The sequence below is a fragment of the Ambystoma mexicanum genome, chromosome 13, assembly GCF_040938575.1.
Source record: "Ambystoma mexicanum isolate Mex_15411 chromosome 13, UKY_AmexF1_1, whole genome shotgun sequence".
Classification (NCBI taxonomy): domain Eukaryota; kingdom Metazoa; phylum Chordata; class Amphibia; order Caudata; family Ambystomatidae; genus Ambystoma; species Ambystoma mexicanum.
In genome coordinates, this window is record NC_090938.1 from 6,733,582 (window position 1) to 6,747,021 (window position 13,440).

Here is a 13,440-nt window from a genome sequence, read left to right on the forward strand (position 1 = left end):
GAATGCCAGTGCCTAGATCCACCTAAAGAATGTCCCTAGATCCAATGAATACCTGGACCTAGATCCACGTAAAGACTGTCCTCAGATCCACTGAATGCCTGGACCTAGATCCACCTAAAGATTGGTTCAACATCCACTGAATGCCTGTTCCTAGATCCACTGAATGCCAGTGCCTAGATCCACCTAAAGACTGTCCCTAGATCCAATGAATACCTGGACCTAGATCCAACTAAATACTGTCCCTAGATCCACTGAATGCCTGACCTAGATCCACCTAAAGACTGTCCCCAGATCCACTGAATACCTGGACCTAGATCCACCTAAAGACTGTCCCTAGATCCACCTAATGGCTGTCCCTAGATCCACTGAATGCGAGTGCCTAGATCCACCTAAAGACTGTCCCTAGATCCACTGAATGCCTGGACCTAGATCCACCTAAAGACTGTCCCCAGATCCACTGAATGCCTGGACATAGATCCACTGAATGCCTGACCTAGATCCACCTGAAGACTGTCCATAGATCCACTGGATGACTGGAACTAGATCCATGTAAAGACTGCTCCTAGATCCATTGAAGGACTGGACCTAGATCCACCTGAAAACTGTCCCTAGATCCACTGAATGCCTGACCGAGATCCACCTAAAGACTGTCCCCAGATCCACTGAATGCATGTCCCTAGATCCACTGAATTCCTGGACCTAGAGCCACCTAAAGACTGCTCCTAGATCCATTGAAGGCCTGGATCTAGATCCTCCTAAAGACTGTCACACCTTCAAATACATTCACCACCTGTCATGTCCCACCTTCCAATAGATTCACCACCTGTCATGTCCCACCTTCCAATAGATTCACCACCTGTGATGTCCCACCATCCAATAGATTCACCCCCTGTCATGTCCCACCTTCCAATAGATTCAACACCTTTCATGTCCCACCTTCCAATAGATTCACCCCATCATGTCCCACCTTCAAATAGATTCAACACCTGTCATGTCCCACCTTCCCAGAGATTCACCACCTGTCATGTCCCACCTTCCAATAGATTCACCACCTGTGATGTCCCACCATCCAATAGATTCACCCAATGTCATGCCCCACCTTTCAATAGATTCACGACCTGTGATGTCCCACCTTCCAATAGATTCACCCCCTGTGATGTCCCACCTTCCAATAGATTCACCCCCTGTCATGTCCCACCTTCCAATAGATACAACAGCTGTGATGTCCCACCTTCCAATAGATTCACCACCTGTCATGTCCCACCTTCCAATAGATTCACAACCTGTGACGTCCCACCTTCCAATAGATTCACCAACTGTCATGTCCCACCTTCCAATAGATTCACCACCTCTGATGTCCCAACTTCTAATAGATTCACAACCTGTCATGTCTCACCTTCCAATAGATTCACCACCTGTCATGTCCCACCTTCCAATAGATTCACCACCTGTCATGTCCCACCTGCAAATAGATTCACCCCCTGTCATGTCCCACCTTCCAATAGATTCACCCCTGTGATGTTCCACCTTCCAATAGATTCACGCCCTGTCATGTCCCACGTTCCAATAGATTCACACCCTGTCATGTCCCACCTTCCAATAGATTCACCACCTGTGATGTCCCACCTTCTAATATATTCACCACCTGTGATGTCCTCCCTTCCAATAGATTCACCACCTGTCATGTCCTTTCTTCGAATAGATTCACCCCCTGTGATGTCCCACCTTCCAATAGATTCACCACCAGTCATGACCCAACGTCCAATAGATTCACCACCTGTGATGTTCCACCTTCCAATAAATTCATCAACTGTCATGTCCCACCTTCCATCTGTGATGTCCCACCTCCCAATAGATTCACCACCTGTGATGTTCCACCTTACAATAAATTCACCAACTGTCATGTCCCACCTTCCAATAGATTCACCACCTGTCATGTCCCACCTTCCAATAGATTCACCACCTGTCATATGCAACCTTCCAATAGATTCACCATCTGTCATGTCGCACCTTCCAATAGTTTCACCACCTGTCATGTCCCACCTTCCAAAAGATTCACCCCCTGTCATGTCCCACCTTCCAAAAGATTCACCACCTGCCATGTCCCACCTTCCAAAAGATTCACCACTTGTCATGTCCCACCTTCCAATAGATTTACCACCTGTCATGTCCCACCTTCCAATAGATTCACCCCATCATGTCCACCTTCCAATAGATTCAACACCTGTCATGTCCCACCTTCCAATAGATTCACCACCTGTGATGTCCCACCATCCAATAGATTCACCCAATGTCATGCCAAACCTTTCAATAGATTCACGACCTGTGATGTCCCAACTTCCAATAGATTCACCCCCTGTGATGTCCCACCTTCCAATAGATTCACCCCCTGTGATGTCCCACCTTCCAATAGATTCACCCCCTGTCATGTCCCACCTTCCAATAGATACAACAGCTGTGATGTCCCACCTTCCAATAGATTCACCACCTGTCATGTCCCACCTTCCAATAGATTCACCACCTGTGACGTCCCACCTTCCAATAGATTCACCACCTGTCATGTCCCACCTTCCAATAGATTCACCACCTGTCATGTCCCACCTTCCAATAGATTCACCACCTGTCATGTCTCACCTTCCAATAGATTCACCACCTGTCATGTCCCACCTTCCAATAGATTCACCACCTGTGATGTCCCACCTTCCAATAGATTCACCACCTGTCATGTCCCACCTTCCAATAGATTCAGCACCTGTGATGCCCCACCTTCCAATAGATTCACCACCTGTCATGTCCCACCTTCCAACAGATTCACCACCAGTCATGACCCAACGTCCAATAGATTCACCACCTGTGATGTTCCACCTTCCAATAGATTCACCACCTGTGATGTCCCACCTTCCAATAGATTCACCACCAGTCATGCCCCAACGTCCAATAGATTCGCCACCTGTGATGTTCCACATTCCAATAGATTCAACACCTGTGATGCCCCACCTTCCAATAGATTCACCACCTGTCATGTCCCACCTTCCAATAGATTCACCACCAGTCATGCCCCAACGTCCAATAGATTCACCACCTGTGATGTCCCACCTTCCAATATATTCACCCCCTGTGATGTCCCACTTTCCAATAGATTCACCACCAGTCTTGCCCCAACGTCCAATAGATTCACCACCTGTGATGTCCCACCTTCCAATAGATTCACCACCTGTTATGATCCACCTTCCAATAGATTCACCACATGTCATGTCTCATCTTCCAATAGATTCACCACCTGTCATGTCCCACCTTCCAATAGATTCACCACCTGTGATGTCCCACCTTCCAATAGATTAACCACCTGTCATATCCCACCTTCCAATAGATTCACCCCCTGTGATGTCAAACCTTCCAATAGATTCACCACCAGTCATGCCCCAACGTCCAATAGATTCACCACCTGTGATGTTCCACCTTCCAATAGATTCACCACCTGTCATGTCCCACCTTCCAATAGATTCACCACCTGTCATGTTCCACCTTCCAATAGATTCACCACCTGTGATGTCCCACCTTCCAATAGATTCACCACCTGTCATGTCCCACCTTCCAATAGATACAACAGCTGTGATGTCCCACCTACCAATAGATTCACCACCTGTCATGTCCCACCTTCCAATAGATTCACCACCTGTCATGTCCTTTCTTCCAATAGATTCACCCCCTGTGATCTCCAACCTTCCAATAGATTCACCACCAGTCATGCCCCAACGTCCAATAGATGCACCACCTGTGATGTTCCACCTTCCAATAGATTCACCACCTGTCATGTCCCACCTTCCAATAGATTCACCACCTGTCATGTTCCACCTTCCAATAGATTCACCACCTGTCATGTCTCACTTTCCAATGGATTCACGACCTGTGATGTCCTACCTTCCAATAGATTCACCACCTGTCATGTCCTTTCTTCCAATAGATTCACCACCTGTCATGTCCCACCTTCCAATAGATTCACCCCCTGTCATGTCCCACCTTCCAATAGATTCACTACCTGTCATGTCCCACCTTCCAATAGATTCACCACCTGTCATGTCCCAGCTTCCAATAGATTCACCACCTGTGACGTCCCACCTTCCAATAGATTCACCACCTGTCATGTCCCACCTTCCAATAGATTCACCACCTGTCATGTTCCACCTTCCAATAGATTCACCACCTGGTATGTCTCACCTTCCAATAGATTCACCACCTGTCATGTCCCACCTTCCAATATATTCACCACCTGTGATGTCCTTCCTTCCAATAGATTCACCACCTGTCATGTCCTTTCTTCCCATAGATTCACCACCTGTCATGTCCCACCTTCCAATAGATTCACCACCTGTCATGTTCCACCTTCCAATAGATTCACCACCCGTGATGTCCCACCTTCCAATAGATTCACCACCTGTCATGTCCCACCTTCCAATAGATACAACAGCTGTGATGTCCCACCTTCCAATAGATTCACCACCTGTCATGTCCCACCTTCCAATAGATTCACCACCTGTCATGTCCCACCTTCCAATAGATTCACCACCTGTGATGTCCCACCTTCCAATAGATACACCCCCTGTGATGACCCACCTTCCCATAGATTCACCACCTGTCATGTCCCACCTTCCAATAGATTTGCCTCCCCTGCGATGTCCCACCTTCCAATAGATTCACCACCTGTGATGTCCCACCATCAAATAGATTCACCACCTGTCATGTCCCACCTTCCCATAGAATCACCACCTGTCATGTCCCACCTTCCAATAAATTCACCAACTGTGATGTCCCACCATCAAATCGATTCACCACCTGTCATGTCCCACCTTCCAACAGATTAACCCTCTGTCATGTCCCACCTTCCAATAGATTCACCACCTGTCATGCCCCACCTTCCAATAGATTCAACCCCTGTCATGTCCACCTTCCAATATATTCACCCCCCTGTGATGTCCCACCTTCCCATAGATTCAGCACCTGTCATGCCCCACCTTCCCATAGATTCACCACCTGTCATGTCCCACCTTCCAATAGATTCACCACCTGTCATGTGCCACCTTCCAATAGATTCACCACCTGTGATGTCCCACCTTCCAATAGATTCACCACCTGTGGTGTCCCACCTTCGCATAGATTCACCACCTGTCATGTCCCACCTTCCAAAAGATTCCCCACCTGTCATGTGCCACCTTCCAATAGATTCACCCCCTGTGATGTCCCACCTTCCAATAGATTCACCACCTGTGATGTCCCACCTTCCAATAGATTCACCCCATCATGTCCACCTTCCAATAGATTCAACACCTGTCATGTCCCACCTTCCAATAGATTCACCACCTGTGATGTCCCACCATCCAATAGATTCACCCAATGTCATGCCAAACCTTTCAATAGATTCACGACCTGTGATGTCCCAACTTCCAATAGATTCACCCCCTGTGATGTCCCACCTTCCAATAGATTCACCCCCTGTGATGTCCCACCTTCCAATAGATTCACCCCCTGTCATGTCCCACCTTCCAATAGATACAACAGCTGTGATGTCCCACCTTCCAATAGATTCACCACCTGTCATGTCCCACCTTCCAATAGATTCACCACCTGTGACGTCCCACCTTCCAATAGATTCACCACCTGTCATGTCCCATCTTCCAATAGATTCACCACCTGTCATGTCCCACCTTCCAATAGATTCACCACCTGTCATGTCTCAACTTCCAATAGATTCACCACCTGTCATGTCCCACCTTCCAATAGATTCACCACCTGTGATGTCCCACCTTCCAATAGATTCACCACCTGTCATGTCCCACCTTCCAATAGATTCACCACCTGTGATGCCCCACCTTCCAATAGATTCACCACCTGTCATGTCCCACCTTCCAACAGATTCACCACCAGTCATGCCCCAACGTCCAATAGATTCACCACCTGTGATGTTCCACCTTCCAATAGATTCACCACCTGTGATGTCCCACCTTCCAATAGATTCACCACCAGTCATGCCCCAACGTCCAATAGATTCACCACCTGTGATGTTCCACATTCCAATAGATTCAACACCTGTGATGCCCCACCTTCCAATAGATTCACCACCTGTCATGTCCCACCTTCCAATAGATTCACCACCAGTCATGCCCCAACGTCCAATAGATTCACCACCTGTGATGTCCCACCTTCCAATATATTCACCCCCTGTGATGTCCCACTTTCCAATAGATTCACCACCAGTCTTGCCCCAACGTCCAATAGATTCACCACCTGTGATGTCCCACCTTCCAATAGATTCACCACCTGTTATGATCCACCTTCCAATAGATTCACCACATGTCATGTCTCATCTTCCAATAGATTCACCACCTGTCATGTCCCACCTTCCAATAGATTCACCACCTGTGATGTCCCACCTTCCAATAGATTCACCACCTGTCATGTCCCACCTTCCAATAGATTCACCACCAGTCATGCCCCAACGTCCAATAGATTCACCACCTGTGATGTTCCACCTTCCAATAGATTCACCACCTGTCATGTCCCACCTTCCAATAGATTCACCACCTGTCATGTTCCACCTTCCAATAGATTCACCACCTGTGATGTCCCACCTTCCAATAGATTCACCACCTGTCATGTCCCACCTTCCAATAGATACAACAGCTGTGATGTCCCACCTACCAATAGATTCACCACCTGTCATGTCCCACCTTCCAATAGATTCACCACCTGTCATGTCCTTTCTTCCAATAGATTCACCCCCTGTGATCTCCAACCTTCCAATAGATTCACCACCAGTCATGCCCCAACGTCCAATAGATGCACCACCTGTGATGTTCCACCTTCCAATAGATTCACCACCTGTCATGTCCCACCTTCCAATAGATTCACCACCTGTCATGTTCCACCTTCCAATAGATTCACCACCTGTCATGTCTCACTTTCCAATGGATTCACGACCTGTGATGTCCTACCTTCCAATAGATTCACCACCTGTCATGTCCTTTCTTCCAATAGATTCACCACCTGTCATGTCCCACCTTCCAATAGATTCACCCCCTGTCATGTCCCACCTTCCAATAGATTCACTACCTGTCATGTCCCACCTTCCAATAGATTCACCACCTGTCATGTCCCAGCTTCCAATAGATTCACCACCTGTGACGTCCCACCTTCCAATAGATTCACCACCTGTCATGTCCCACCTTCCAATAGATTCACCACCTGTCATGTTCCACCTTCCAATAGATTCACCACCTGGTATGTCTCACCTTCCAATAGATTCACCACCTGTCATGTCCCACCTTCCAATATATTCACCACCTGTGATGTCCTTCCTTCCAATAGATTCACCACCTGTCATGTCCTTTCTTCCCATAGATTCACCACCTGTCATGTCCCACCTTCCAATAGATTCACCACCTGTCATGTTCCACCTTCCAATAGATTCACCACCCGTGATGTCCCACCTTCCAATAGATTCACCACCTGTCATGTCCCACCTTCCAATAGATACAACAGCTGTGATGTCCCACCTTCCAATAGATTCACCACCTGTCATGTCCCACCTTCCAATAGATTCACCACCTGTCATGTCCCACCTTCCAATAGATTCACCACCTGTGATGTCCCACCTTCCAATATATACACCCCCTGTGATGACCCACCTTCCCATAGATTCACCACCTGTCATGTCCCACCTTCCAATAGATTTGCCTCCCCTGCGATGTCCCACCTTCCAATAGATTCACCACCTGTGATGTCCCACCATCAAATAGATTCACCACCTGTCATGTCCCACCTTCCCATAGAATCACCACCTGTCATGTCCCACCTTCCAATAAATTCACCAACTGTGATGTCCCACCATCAAATCGATTCACCACCTGTCATGTCCCACCTTCCAACAGATTAACCCTCTGTCATGTCCCACCTTCCAATAGATTCACCACCTGTCATGCCCCACCTTCCAATAGATTCAACCCCTGTCATGTCCACCTTCCAATATATTCACCCCCCTGTGATGTCCCACCTTCCCATAGATTCAGCACCTGTCATGCCCCACCTTCCCATAGATTCACCACCTGTCATGTCCCACCTTCCAATAGATTCACCACCTGTCATGTGCCACCTTCCAATAGATTCACCACCTGTGATGTCCCACCTTCCAATAGATTCACCACCTGTGGTGTCCCACCTTCGCATAGATTCACCACCTGTCATGTCCCACCTTCCAAAAGATTCCCCACCTGTCATGTGCCACCTTCCAATAGATTCACCCCCTGTGATGTCCCACCTTCCAATAGATTCACCACCTGTGATGCCCCTCCTTCCCATAGATTCACCACCTGTCATGTCCCACCTTCCAATAGATTTGCCTCCCCTGTGATGTCCCACCTTCCAATAGATTCACCACCTGTGATGTCCCACCATCAAATAGATTCACCACCTGTGATGCCCCACCTTCCCATAGATTCACCACCTGTCATGTCCCACCTTCCAATAGATTCACCACCTGTGATGTCCCACCTTCCAATCGATTCACAACCTGTGATGTCCCACCTTCCAATAGATTCACCACCTGTGATGTCCCAACTTCCAATAGATTTGCCTCCCCTTTGATGTCCCAACTTCCGATAGATTTGCCTCCCCTTTGATGTCCAGCCTTCCAATAGATTCACCACCTGTGATGTCCCAACTTCCAATAGATTTGCCTCCCCTTTGATGTCCCAACTTCCAATAGATTTGCTTCCCCTTTGATGTCCAGCCTTCCAATAGATTAACCACCTGTGATGTCCCACCTTCCCATAGATTCACCCACTGTCATGTCCCACCTTCCAATAGATTCACTCACCCTGTGATGTCCCACCTTCCAATAGATTCACCACCTGTGATATCCTACGTTTCAATAGATTCACCCCCTGTGATGTCCCACATTCCAATTGATTCACCACCTGTCATGTCCCACCTTCCAATAGTTTCTCCACCTGTCATGTCCCACCTTCAAATAGATTCACCCCCTGCGATGTCCCACCTTCCCATAGATTCACCCCTGTGATGTCCCACCTTCCAATAGATTCACCACCTGTGATATCCTACATTTCAATAGATTCACCCCCTGTGATGTTCCACCTTCCCATAGATTCACCACCTGTCATGGCCCACCTTCCAATAGATTCACCCCCTGTGATTGTCCCACTTTCCAATAGATACACCCCCTGTGATGTCCCACCTTCCAATAGATTCACCACCTGTCATGTCCCACCTTCCCATAGAATCACGACCTGTCATGTCCCACCTTCCAATAGATTCACCACCTGTGATGTCCCACCATCAAATAGATTCACCACCTGTCATGTTCCACCTTTCAAAAGATTCACCACCTGTCATGTCCCACCTACCAATAGATTCACCACCTGTCATGTCCCACCTTCCCATAGATTCACCACCTGTGATGTCCACCTTCCAATAGATTCACAATCTGTCATGTCCCACCTTCCAATAGATTCACCCCCTGTCATGTCCCACCTTCCAATATATTCACCGCCTGTGATGTCCCACCTACCAATAGATTCACCACCTGTGATGTCCCAACTTCCAATAGATTTGCCTCCCCTTTGATGTCCCAACTTCCAATAGATTTGCCTCCCCTTTGATGTCCCACCTTCCAATAGATTCACCACCTGTGATGTCCAGCCTTCCAAAAGATTCACCAACTGTGATGTCCCACCTTCCCATAGATTCACCCACTGTCATGTCCCACCTTCCAATAGATTCACCACCCCTGCGATGTCCCACCGTCCCATAGATTCACCACCTGTCATGTCCCACCTTCCCATGGATTCACTACCTGTCATATCCCACCTTCCCATAGATTCACCACCTGTGATGTCCCACCTTCCAATCGATTCACCACCTGTGATGTCCCACCTTCCAATAGATTCACCACCTGTGATGTCCCAACTTCCAATAAATTTGCCTCCCCTTTGATGTCCCAACTTCCAATAGATTTGCCTCCCCTTTGATGTCCCACCTTCCAATAGATTCACCACCTGTGATGTCCAGCCTTCCAATAGATTCACCACCTGTGATGTCCCACCTTCCCATAGATTCACCCACTGTCATGTCCCACCTTCCAATAGATTCACCCACCCTGTGATGTCCCACCTTCCAATAGATTCACCACCTGTGACATCCTACGTTTCAATAGATTCACCCCCTGTGATGTCCCACATTCCAATAGATTCACCACCTGTCATGTCCCACCTTCCAATAGTTTCTCCACCTGTCATGTCCCACCTTCAAATAGATTCACCCCCTGCGATGTCCCACCTTCCCATAGATTCACCCCTGTGATGTTCCACCTTCCCATAGATTCACCACCTGTCATGTCCCACCTTCCAATAGATTCACCCCCTGTGATTGTCCCACCTTCCAATAGATACACCCCCGGTGTTGTCCCACCTTCCTATAGATTCCCCACCTGTCATTTCCAACCTTCCCATAGAATCACGACCTGTCATGTCCCACCTTCCAATAGATTCACCACCTGTGATGTTCCACCATCAAATAGATTCACCACCTGTCATGTCCCACCTTCCAACAGATTCACCCCCTGTCATGTCCCACCTTCCAATAGATTCACGACCTGTCATGTCCCACCTTCCAATAAATTCACAACCTGTCATGTCCCACCTTCCAATAGATTCACCCCCTGTCATGTCCCACCTTCCAATATATTCACTGCCTGTGATGTCCCACCTACCAATAGATTCGCCACCTGTCATGTCCCACCTTCCCATAGATTCTCCACCTGTGATGTCCACCTTCCAATAGATTCACAACCTGTCATGTCCCACCTTCCAATAGATTCACCCCCTGTCATGTCCCACCTTCCAATATATTCACCGCCTGTGATGTCCCACCTACCAATAGATTCACCACCTGTCATGTCCCACCTTCCCATAGATTCACCACCTGTGATGTCCACCTTCCAATAGATTGACCACCTGTCATGTCCCACCTTCCAATAGATTTACCACCTGTCATGTCCAGCCTTCCAATAGATTCACCACCTGTGATGTCCCACCTTCCCATAGATTCACTCACTGTGATGTCCCACCTTCCAATAGATTCACCCACCCTGTGATGTCCCACCTTCCAATACATTCACCACCTGTGATGTCCTACGTTTCAATAGATTCACACCCTGTGATGTCCCACATTCCAATAGATTCACCACCTGTCATGTCCCACCTTCCAATAGATTTGCCTCCCCTTTGATGTCCCAACTTCCAATAGATTTGCTTCCCCTTTGCTGTCCAGCCTTCCAATAGATTCACCACCTGTGATGTCCCACCTTCCCATAGATTCACCCACTGTCATGTCCCACCTTCCAATACATTCACTCACCCTGTGATGTCCCACCTTCCAATAGATTCACCACCTGTGACATCCTACGTTTCAATAGATTCACCCCCTGTGATGTCCCACATTCCAATTGATTCACCACCTGTCATGTCCCACCATCCAATAGTTTCTCCACCTGTCATGTCCCACCTTCAAATAGATTCACCCCCTGCGATGTCCCACCTTCCCATAGATTCACCAACCCTGTGATGTCCCACCTTCCAATAGATTCACCACCTGTGACATCCTACGTTTCAATAGATTCACCCCCTGTGATGTCCCACATTCCAATAGATTCACCACCTGTCATGTCCCACCTTCCAATAGTTTCTCCACCTGTCATGTCCCACCATCAAATAGATTCACCACCTGTCATGTTCCACCTTTCAAAAGATTCACCACCTGTCATGTCCCACCTACCAATAGATTCACCACCTGTCATGTCCCACCTTCCCATAGATTCACCACCTGTGATGTCCACCTTCCAATAGATTCACAATCTGTCATGTCCCACCTTCCAATAGATTCACCCCCTGTCATGTCCCACCTTCCAATATATTCACCGCCTGTGATGTCCCACCTACCAATAGATTCTCCACCTGTGATGTCCCAACTTCCAATAGATTTGCCTCCCCTTTGATGTCCCAACTTCCAATAGATTTTCCTCCCCTTTGATGTCCCACCTTCCAATAGATTCACCACCTGTGATGTCCAGCCTTCCAAAAGATTCACCAACTGTGATGTCCCACCTTCCCATAGATTCACCCACTGTCATGTCCCACTTTCCAATAGATTCACCACCCCTGCGATGTCCCACCGTCCCATAGATTCACCACCTGTCATGTCCCACCTTCCCATGGATTCACTACCTGTCATATCCCACCTTCCCATAGATTCACCACCTGTGATGTCCCACCTTCCAATCGATTCACCACCTGTGATGTCCCACCTTCCAATAGATTCACCACCTGTGATGTCCCAACTTCCAATAAATTTGCCTCCCCTTTGATGTCCCAACTTCCAATAGATTTGCCTCCCCTTTGATGTCCCACCTTCCAATAGATTCACCACCTGTGATGTCCAGCCTTCCAATAGATTCACCACCTGTGATGTCCCACCTTCCCATAGATTCACCCACTGTCATGTCCCACCTTCCAATAGATTCACCCACCCTGTGATGTCCCACCTTCCAATAGATTCACCACCTGTGACATCCTACGTTTCAATAGATTCACCCCCTGTGATGTCCCACATTCCAATAGATTCACCACCTGTCATGTCCCACCTTCCAATAGTTTCTCCACCTGTCATGTCCCACCTTCAAATAGATTCACCCCCTGCGATGTCCCACCTTCCCATAGATTCACCCCTGTGATGTTCCACCTTCCCATAGATTCACCACCTGTCATGTCCCACCTTCCAATAGATTCACCACCTGTGATTGTCCCACCTTCCAATAGATACACCCCCTGTGATGTCCCACCTTCCTATGGATTCCCCACCTGTCATGTCCAACCTTCCCATAGAATCACAACCTGTCATGTCCCACCTTCCAATAGATTCACCACCTGTGATGTTCCACCATCAAATAGATTCACCACCTGTCATGTCCCACCTTCCAACAGATTCACCCCCTGTCATGTCCCACCTTCCAATAGATTCACGACCTGTCATGTCCCACCTTCCAATAAATTCACAACCTGTCATGTCCCACCTTCCAATAGATTCACCCCCTGTCATGTCCCACCTTCCAATATATTCACTGCCTGTGATGTCCCACCTACCAATAGATTCACCATCTGTCATGTCCCACCTTCCCATAGATTCACCACCTGTGATGTCCACCCTCCAATAGATTCACAACCTGTCATGTCCCACCTTCCAATAGATTCACCCCCTGTCATGTCCCACCTTCCAATATATTCACCGCCTGTGATGTCCCACCTACCAATAGATTCACCACCTGTCATGTCCCACCTTCCCATAGATTCACCACCTGTGATGTCCACCTTCCAA

The 13,440-nt window shown here is 48.1% G+C and overlaps 1 protein-coding gene across 2 annotated transcripts in view; it reads left to right on the forward strand.

Moving 5' to 3' along the window:
• The window catches only part of EPS8L3 (EPS8 signaling adaptor L3), a 467,503-nt gene that overhangs the window by 357,410 nt on the left and 96,653 nt on the right, over positions 1-13,440 (forward strand). The gene's annotated exons all lie outside the window — the stretch shown is intronic.